This window comes from Bubalus kerabau, chromosome X (genome assembly GCF_029407905.1).
Source record: "Bubalus kerabau isolate K-KA32 ecotype Philippines breed swamp buffalo chromosome X, PCC_UOA_SB_1v2, whole genome shotgun sequence".
Taxonomy (NCBI): Eukaryota; Metazoa; Chordata; class Mammalia; order Artiodactyla; family Bovidae; genus Bubalus; species Bubalus kerabau.
This window is the reverse complement of record NC_073647.1, coordinates 165172017-165183002: the sequence shown is the minus strand read 5'-3', so window position 1 is coordinate 165183002 and position 10986 is coordinate 165172017.

Sequence of the window (10986 nt, the reverse complement as noted above, 5' to 3'; positions counted from 1 at the left end):
CTTGAGACGTTCTTGGCATAGCTGAGCCTGAAATGTCAGTTTGTCTGTCCTTAAGACATTCCTGGCAGAGCTGAGCCTGAAATGTCAGTCCCTGAATTTCTTTTTTTTCTTTTTTTTTCTTCTCCCCGCTGTGGACTGTGCTGAGCCTGTTCCTTGGATTCAAACTGAGTTTTGTTTTTCTTTCTAAATGACTCTGAGTCACCCACACGGACACACCCCGCAGAAAGACGGGGCTGGGGGTTTCTGACGGCCGGACAGCTGTTTCTTACGACCCAGTTCTCAGATCTGTAAATTGAACACGAAGGTGCATTTGCTCTGCATCCTGTGCTTTCTGTATCCGGGTTTCCGAGGCTTCTGCTGGGGGGTTGCGGGGTGGGGGGCGGGGGCTCAGCCTCTCGTAGTCAGTCACAGGAAGCAAAAACCACGGACCAGCCGGCAGACACACCCTGGTGCTCACCAAAGGGCTCTCAGAGCAGTTGTTGGGGAAAAAAAAAAGTCGTTTTCAATTTCACCAGCATGTCTCTCTCTTCACATGGATACGGAGCACAGACGAGAAATGGTGGTTCTCTGCCTCCAATCCCGTGGCCCTTTTCTGATTTTATGGGTTTGTTTTTTTTTTTTAATGACTCCATTCTTTTTTGTTGAAATGCTGACATTCTTTGAATAAAGGCAGATACAGAGTGCCTGTTGCCGAATCTTACTTGTTTGCACGTCAACATTTTGGATTTTTTGTTTTTCAATCAACATGATGGATTTTTTTTTTAGCCATTGATTGAAGTGATGAGGTTTTTTTTCTTAGTGTATATTTGCTTCTTGTTTACCTGAAATCACAGAGAATGAGCTTTCCAAAAAGGTCTAGCTTTAGTTGGTCTGTGGGTGTGTTGGGGTAAATGCACAGTTATTTCATCAGACACGTGAGAGGGAGTCGAGACCCCATGGACATCTGTCGTGGCGTTCCCTCCTGGACCGCCTCTTGCCCTCTGTCCTTGGAGATGTGAGGGTGACCCTGAGCCCAAGAGATGCAGCGAAGTCAGGCGGAGCCGCCATGCGAGGTTGTCCGAGTTAGAGGAGGCAGGTCAGCGCCCCAAGCCGTCCAGGCAGGTCAGCGCCCCAAGCCGTCCAGGCAGGTCACCGCCCCAAGCCGTCCGTGTCTGAAGAGATGCAGGGTGTTTGCAGTGTTTGATGAAAGTGCCCTACCGCAGGAGACTGTTTTGAGAGTGGGCTGGAGGGGGATAGAGGCAGGAAGCAGTTGAGACAGAGAGCCCTTCCAGAGGCTCTGAGTGGCCCACCTCAGACAGGGAACGCGAGCAAGTGTATTTCTCACTCAAATCGAGGGCAGCTGGTCCTGGCTCAACTTGGGGGTCTCCAGACCCAGCAGTCTGCTCCTACTTTAATTCCATTTTCTTGAGACGAGGACCCAATTGTGGGCAGCAGAGTGTGGGCGCTCACAGGGACCCTCTGCTGTGACGGGCAGGTCGCCCTCCATCCTGCGGAATTTGGTGACGTACAAGCCCCTTTCCTTCCAGAAGGATGGTGAGATTTCCACACGGGTGACTTGAAATGATGTTTTATCGTCAGAACTATTTATGCAACATCTAGAGAAGGAAATGGCAGCCCAGTCCAGTATTCTTGCCTGGCCAATCCCATGGACAGGGGAGCCTGGTGGGCTACAGTCCAGGGGGTCGTAAAGAGTCAGACAGGACTTAGCGCCTGAGCAACAACAACAAGCTTTTAACAACTGTTGGAAAAATACCTTATCGTGCATGCATGCACACATCCACAGACACACACACAGAGAAGAGAAATGAATTAGAGGAGAATTACGTTGTGTGTTCAGCAAGGTCAGTGAAGTACGACCGCACCCAGACGGGCGGGTTGATTTGATGCGTACGTCGGCGGACGGACGTGAATCTGAGAAACGAGCCGTACAGGGACCACACCAGCTACTCAGCAAGTTTCTGCGAATCCGGGGCTCCAGGTGACCAAGCATCGGAGCGAAGACGTGGATGCCGAACTGAGACGCAAGGGCAGGACTCGGTTACACGGTGAGAGCTGCGGGCGGACCCAAGGCTGCAGTGGGTTGGACAGATGTGTGTCGTCTTCCCAACACGTTTTGGAGAGTGTTTGCTGGTTTGGGTCATTTTCTGGGGAAACTAGAATGTGCGTTGTTTCTGCACCTTGACGGAGGATGAAGGGAGAATTCTACAGAGTGCAAGAGAGGGAAACCACCGTCTGCGAGGAGCCACGTGCCTCCCGCCCTTCCTCGGTCGCCGAGGGATCTTATGCGGTGACCGAGGTCAGGTGGTCACCAGCGTGTCCGGCCGTGCGGGACCACAGGGCGCGTGCTTCATTTTCTCCAACTCAAGGGAAGCTTTCTGCGTCTGCAGACAGGGCTCTGGAAGTCACAGTCAACGCCGATACGCTGGAGATGCCCCGAGCCTCTCGCTGAGGTTCCTGACAAAGCTTATCCGAGGTGAAACGCTACATGAGAAATCGCTGGATATTTACGCGGAAGTCTCAGGGAGCCATTAGGCACAAGACTCTGAGTGGAGACACTGTACTGGCCACGTCTGTGCAAGCGACGCCAACGGACGCCTCTTCTCCCAGCAGCTCAGCTCGAGATTCCTTCTTCTCCTCTGACGGAGATCCCGGCAGTGCTCACCTGAGTTGAAGGTGAGACTGTGTCCCGTTGCTGACTGGCATCAGATTCGGGCTTGCTTTCTGCTGGGACAGTGCGTGGGGTCCCCACGACCAAGGATCATGGACCAGTGACTTCAAACCAGAATCATCCGTGCTCCCCCAGACCTGGGGACCAGACGTCTGAGCTCAAGGGGTCCCAGGGCTGAGCTCCCAGCAGAGGCTCCAGGAGAGGGTCCTTCCTGCCTCTTTCGGCTTCTGGGGGCTCCAGGCGTCCGTCCCTGGGCTGGTGGCCGCCTCCCTCCCGTCTCTGCCTCCGTCTCCACGTGGCTTCTCCTCTGTGTGTCTCTCCTCTTCTGTGTCTTATAAGGACTCTGTCCTTGGGTTTCGGGCCACCCCCATCCAGGAGGACCTCTTCTCATACCTTCACTCCATCATGTCTGCAGAGACCCTGATTCCATATAAGGTCCCATTTGCAGGCTCCATCCCTCTCATTTCATGGGGTTCCTGTCTTGGGCGTGTGTAGGTAATCCCAGCTCCCCAAGATTGTGATCATACCTCTGGGCTGCTGCTTCTCTGACCTGGGTGAACCTTCACGGAGGTTGAAGGAGGAGGTGACAAGTCACTTATTTCTGAGACTTTCAAACACCCGGATTTCTGGACCAAACACACAGCAGGGCTGAGGCTGAGAGACGGTTTTGAGCCGCAGGGAAGTGGGATCTCGGACCTTATTGCCTGGGAACTTTGCTGGGACTCTGAGCTCCTTATTGAAAGGAAAGAACAGACAGAATCAGCACGTGGTCTCCACAGAGAGTTTCTGCATCTTGGCCTAGAACACAAGGGCTCGTTTCTGCTTAATATGTAATATATGTATATGTATAAAATGGCTCACTCATTCCTACTTAACGTGAACTTCAGAGAAGGGCATAGAGACAGAGGAACCGTGTCGTGTGCGTGTGTATGTGTATATATGTGTGTGTGTGTATGTGTATGTGTGTGTGTGTGTGTGTGTGTGTATTGTTGTTGTTCAGTCGCTAAATCATGTCCGATTCTGTGAGACCCCACGGACTGTAGCCCAACAGGCTCTTCTGTCCATGGGATTCTCCAGACAAGCATACTGGAATGGTTTGCCATTCCATTCTCCAGGAGATCGTCCTGACCAAGGGATCAAACCCCCGTCTCCTGCATTGCAGGAGGATTCTTGACCGCTGAGCCATTGTGTATATATATGGGCTCCCCTGGTGGCTGAAACAGTAAAGAATCTGCCTGCAATGAAGGAGCCATGGGAGATGTAGGTTCAATCCCTGAGTTGGGAAGATGCCCTGGAAGAGGGATAGCAAATCCACTCCAGTGTTCTTGCCTGGAGCATCCCATGGACAGAGGAACCTGTTGGGCTACAGTCCATGGGGTCGCAAAGAGTCGGACACGACTGAGACAACTTTATAGCTTATATGTATGTATGTGTGTGTGTGTGTGTGTGTGTATGAATTTTCAAAAATCAAAGTTAAAATGCTTTGATTTGTCGGGGGCACAACACTTTTTGTATCTGGGAGTTGAAATATAGCTCTGTCCATGGGATGCTCCAGGCAAGAACACTGGAGTGGGTTGACATTCCCTTCTTCCAGGGGATCTTCCTGACCCAGGGCTGGAACCTGGGTCTCCTGAGTTGCAGGCAGATTCTTTACCGTCTGAGCCACCAGTGAAGCCCATCATATATGGAGGTGGATTTTCAAAAAGCCAAGTGAAAATGCTCACAGAGGGCATAGCTGTTTTTGTGTCCAGCGCTTCATGGGTATAGACGTTTACACTCTTAATATAGCTCTTGCGAAGGCATGGCCACAGGTGGAAATGGGTATTTATTTTCGATACCCAGGCAGTCAGCCCCCGAGAGGGGGCGCACAGCTGCTTCCGGGCTGGGGCGGACCCCGTGTTGCCATCTTCCCGATGCCTGGTGCTGACGCGGGGGTCTGTCCGGGTGGGCTTCGGGAGCGCATCTGTTCAGGAACCTCGCAGCTATGCGTTCGCCTTGTGGGGTGTCCGGTTTCTGGATACGGACTGAGGAGCGAGACGGGTGTCTTCTCAGTTCCTCGAGGCGTCACGGCGCTGATGTGCGCTAATGACCGAATTAGTCATGCCCTCTGGCAGACAGGCCTGCACCATCCTTTAAATCTTGACTTTTCCCTTCAAATTTTACTTTTTATTGGAACATAATTCCCTAAAATTCACCCTAGTGTGCAATTCAGTATTTTTTTTTAGCACATTCACAATGTACTGTGGTCATCACCACTATCAAATTTCCGGAGATTTTTGTCATCTGCAGAAAGAAAAGTCTGTACCCGTTAAGCACTCATTCTCCAAACCCCTCCCGCATCCTCTTCACTGCTAGGCAACCACAAATGTCCCTCCTGTCTCTACTGGCCTCTTCTGCACATGTCATCTGAACAGAATCACACGCTGGGCGTCCTTCTGTGTCTGCTTGTCTCACTGAGCAGCGTGTCTTCAGGGTGCATCCACCTGCCGCCTGTGTCAGAGCTTCACTCCTTTTCCTGGCTGCATAATATTCCACTGCCTGCATGGACTCCATGCGGTCTATCCATCCACCCCATCCATCCACCCACTGATCCACCCATCATCCACCCACCCATCAGTCTATCCACCCACCCACTGATCCACCCATCATCCACCCACCCACTGATCCACCCATCATCCACCCACCCATCAGTCTATCCATCCACCCACTGATCCATCCATCATCCACCCACCCATCAGTCTATCCATCCACCCACTGATCCATCCATCCATCCACCCACCCATCAGTCTATCCACCCACCCACTGATCCACCCATCATCCATCCATCCATCCATCCACCCACTGATCATCCATCCATCCACCCACCCACTGATCCATCCATCATCCATCCATCCATCAGTCTATCCACCCACCCACTGATCCACCCATCCATCCATCCACCCACCCATCAGTCTGTCCATCCACCCACTGATCCATCCATCCACTCACTGATCCATCCATCCACCCACTGATCCATCCACCCATCTATCAGTCTATCCACCCACCCACTGATCCATCCATCATCCATCCATCCATCCATCCACCCACTGATCCATCCATCCATCCACCCACCCACTGATCCATCCATCATCCATCCATCCATCAGTCTATCCACCCACCCACTGATCCACCCATCCATCCATCCACCCACCCATCAGTCTGTCCATCCACCCACTGATCCATCCATCCACCCACTGATCCATCCACCCATCTTTCAGTCTATCTGCCCACCCACTGATCCATCCATCATCCATCCATCCATCCACCCACCTACCCACTAATCCATCCATCATCCATCCATCCATCCATCCACCCACCCATCAGTCTGTCCACCCACTCACTGATCCATCCATCACCCACTGATCCATCCATCCATTCATCCGTCCACCCACTGATCCATCCATCCATCCACCCACCCATCAGTCTATCCATCCACCCACTGATCCATCCATCCATCCACCTACCCACTGATCCATCCATCATCTATCCATCATCCATCCATCCATCATCCATCCATCCATCCATCAGTCTGTCCACCCACTCACTGATCCATCCATCACCCACTGATCCATCCATCCATTCATCCGTCCACCCACTGATCCATCCATCCATCCACCCACCCATCAGTCTATCCATCCACCCACTGATCCATCCATCCATCCACCTACCCACTGATCCATCCATCATCTATCCATCATCCATCCATCCATCATCCATCCATCCATCCATCCACCCACCCATCAGTCTGTCCACCCACTCACTGATCCATCCATCCACCCACTGATCCATCCATCCATCCATCCGTCCACCCACCCATCAGTCTATCCATCCACCCACAGACCCATCCATCCATCCATCCACCCACTGATCCATCCATCCATCCACCCATCCATCCATCCATCCATCCACCCACTGATCCATCCATCCATCCATCCACCCACTGATCCACCCATCCATCCACCCACTGATCCATCCATCATCACCCACCCATCAGTCTATCCACCCACCCACTGATCCATCCATCATCCACCCACCCATCAGTCTATCCATCCACCCACTGATCCATCCATCCATCCACCCACCCATCAGTCTATCCACCCACCCACTGATCCACCCATCCATCCATCCACCCACCCATCAGTCTGTCCATCCACGCACTGATCCATACATCCACTCACTGATCCATCCATCCACCCACTGATCCATCCACCCATCTATCAGTCTATCCACCCACCCACTGATCCATCCATCATCCACCCACCCATCAGTCTATCCACCCACCCACTGATCCATCCATCATCCACCCACCCATCAGTCTATCCACCCACCCACTGATCCATCCATCCACCCACCCACCGATCCATCCATCATCCACCCACCCATCAGTCTGTCCACCCACCCACTGATCCACCCATCCATCCACCCACTGATCCATCCATCATCCACCCACCCATCAGTCTATCCATCCACCCACTGATCCATCCATCCATCCACCCACTGATCCATCCATCATCCACCCACCCATCAGTCTATCCACCCACCCACTGATCCACCCATCCATCCATCCACCCACCCATCAGTCTGTCCATCCACCCACTGATCCATCCATCCACTCACTGATCCATCCATCCACCCACTGATCCATCCACCCATCTATCAGTCTATCCACCCACCCACTGATCCATCCATCATCCATCCATCCATCCATCCATCCACCCACTGATCCATCCATCCATCCACCCACCCATCAGTCTGTCCATCCACCCACTGATCCATCCATCCACTCACTGATCCATCCATCCACCCACTGATCCATCCACCCATCTATCAGTCTATCCACCCACCCACTGATCCATCCATCATCCATCCATCCATCCATCCACCCACCCACTGATCGATCCATCATCCATCCATCAATAAGTCTATCCACCCACCCACTGATCCACCCATCCATCCATCCACCCACCCATCAGTCTGTCCATCCACCCACTGATCCATCCATCCATCCACCTACCCACTAATCCATCCATCATCCATCCATCCATCATCCATCCATCCATCCATCCACCCACCCATCAGTCTGTCCACCCACTCACTGATCCATCCATCACCCACTGATCCATCCATCCATTCATCCGTCCACCCACTGATCCATCCATCCATCCACCCACCCATCAGTCTATCCATCCACCCACTGATCCATCCATCCATCCACCTACCCACTGATCCATCCATCATCTATCCATCATCCATCCATCCATCATCCATCCATCCATCCATCCACCCACCCATCAGTCTGTCCACCCACTCACTGATCCATCCATCCACCCACTGATCCATCCATCCATCCATCCGTCCACCCACCCATCAGTCTATCCATCCACCCACAGACCCATCCATCCATCCATCCACCCACTGATCCATCCATCCATCCACCTACCCACTGATCCATCTATCATCCATCCATCCATCCATCCACCCACCCACTGATTCATCCATCCATCCACCCACCCATCAGTCTATCCATCCACCCACTGATCCATCCATCCATCATCCATCCATCCACCCTCTCATCATCCATCCAATGACATTTCTGCTGTTTCCACTTTTTGGCTATTTTGAAAATACTTCCACATACCAGTTATTGCATGGATATATCATTTCTGCTATTTTTCTTCTGAGTTCCCTAGAATTTGTTACAATATAGCTTCAATTTTATGGGCTTTTTTGTTTTTCTTTCTTTGGCCGAGAGGCATGTGGGATCTCAGCTCCCAGATCAGGGACAAGCCCGCACCCCCTGCATTGGAAGGCTAAATCTTAGCCGCTGAACCACCAGGGAAGTCCTGGCAGCTGTTGTTTCTAGACCCGATGCTGTGGCACACTTAATGGACTACAGTCTCATGTAAACATAAGCTACAGAAGCCCTGGGAAGCCACAAAATTCAAGTGCCTCACTTTATCACGATATTCGCTTTATTGAGGTGATTTGGAACCGAACTGGAGGTATTTCGGAGGTTTCCCTATATTAACAATGGTGGAAAAATACACCCCCCCCCACTGCGTCTTACCCTTCTAGTGAACCATCTGTTTCAATATTCCTATGTTTTCTTCCAGGCTTTGAGCATAATTTTTACATAGTTATAATAATACTTCATGCAATTTTGGACTTTTCCCACCCAGCACATATGCGTGAGGTCGGGCGCATTAATTTATATGAAGAAATACGACGGCCACATGCAGCCAGCGCTGGGTGCCAGCCAACACCAACATTCATTCTTTCACAGGCAACATCTACTAGGCAAAAAAAAAAAGTCAATTTAAAAAAAAAATCACTTAATGTGAGTGGAAAATTGAGTTAAGTTGCATGATACCACCCAGGCTGAAATCCTCAAAGAAATCGACCCTGAATATTCATTGGAAGGACTGATGCTCCTTCAAGCTGAAGCTCCAGTACTCTGGCCACCTGATGCAAAGAGCTGACTCATTGGAAAAGACCCTGATGCTGGGAAAGATTGAAGGCGGGAGGAGAAGGGGACGACACAGGATGAGATGGCTGGATGGAATCACCGGCTCGATGGACATGAGTTTGAGCAAGCTCTGGGAGGCGGTGAAGGACAGGGAGGCCTGGCGTGGGGTCACACCATCGGGTCACAAAGAGTCAGACATGACCGAGCGACTTAGTACACACAGCACGTGGCTCTGCCTAGTTTGCGTCATTTTACAGGCTTCAGATGCGATCTGGCTTTTCCACATTAGCAAGTCCATCTTGACCCATTTGTTCCAGGTTGAAGATATATAGATGTTTTCAGGTTTCCAGAATGATGTATTTCGTTTTCATCGGCCGCTGCGGTGGTCATCACGCAGGAGGGGAAAATGAGGCATTTATGCAGAAGTCGAAAGTTATGCTTATTTGTTTACTTTTTTAAAGTCTTTCCCTATTTGAATGTTTCCTATCACACAGGCCAGTGACAAAATGCTGGGCTGTTACTCTTGTCATGGTTGAACAAAACGCTGCCGTTCTTTCCCTCTGGGTTTTATTTCCATCGACCGTCCCTGGCCGTTTTCAGGAGATGCTTTGCTGACGGATGCTGCGGTGCAAACAGGTCGAAACTGATGATGGATTCCGGGACTGGCCGTTTTGTTCTGGGGAGTGCTTGAAAGTGAGTGTTAGTTCCTCAGTCGCGTCTGACTGCGACCCTATCGACTGTAGCCCGCCAGGCTTCTCTGTCCATGGGATTCTCCAGGCAGGAGTCCCGGAGTGGGTTGCCATGCCCTCCTACAGGGGATCTTCCCGACGCAGGGCTGAAACCGAGGTCTCCTGCGTTGCAGACAGATTGCTAACCACTTAGCCACTGGAGAAGCCCCGAGCAGCAGTGATTCTGTGCTGAAATAAACAGGAGTGTGAGATTCTGCCGCGTTGAGCATTATGAGGTGTTATTTAAGGACAGACGCTGTGGTTTAAAAAGAACCCCTGGACTGTCTGTCCAAGGCTCCTCTGAGCATCTTTGTCCTTCCGAGGAAGACACAGCAAAATTGCATCTGGATGTTCGCATGCTGAGCACCGGGGATCTGCCTCCTGCCTCTTCCACGGGTCCATTTATCTGTGTTTGTGGAGCGAGCGCTCTGGGTCAGTGATGATGGCAGGCACACAGCGCCTGGCCTCCAGGTGGGCACGGACAGGAAGCGCCTGGAGTTACATACAGGTGGGGACGTCTGGGGCTCAGAGACAGCCTGAGCCAATGAGGTGATGCCCAAAATCCGGCATAGTCCGGGGTCTACATGAGACGACGCTCCACGGGATGGAAGGGTCTGTGCTGGGGGTGCGAGTAAGAGGGACTGCTGTACCCGCTGACGTACAAATGTGCACATGGTCAGAGTTGTGAGTCAAGTTTTATTTGGGGCATAGTGAGGACTGCAGCCCAGGAGACAGCATTTCAGACAGCTCTGAGAGGCTGCTCCAAAGAGTCGGGAGGGAAGGTCAGTGTGCATGGGATTTTGGTGAAGGCGGAATGCATGCAAGCACGCACATATTTTTGCAGAAGGTTGCTATTAGTCGTGAGGAAACCGTCATCACCATGAAGGATTTCAGTGCTTGTCCAGGGACAGAGGAGCCTAGTGGGCTGCCGTCTATGGGGTTGCACAGAGTCGGACACGACTGAAGCGACTTAGCAGCAGCAGCAGCTAGATACGAGGCTTTCCAGGTGGCGCTAGTGGTAAAGAACCTGCCTACCAATGCATGTAGATGTGAGAGACCGGGGTTCGATCCCTGAGTCGGGAAGA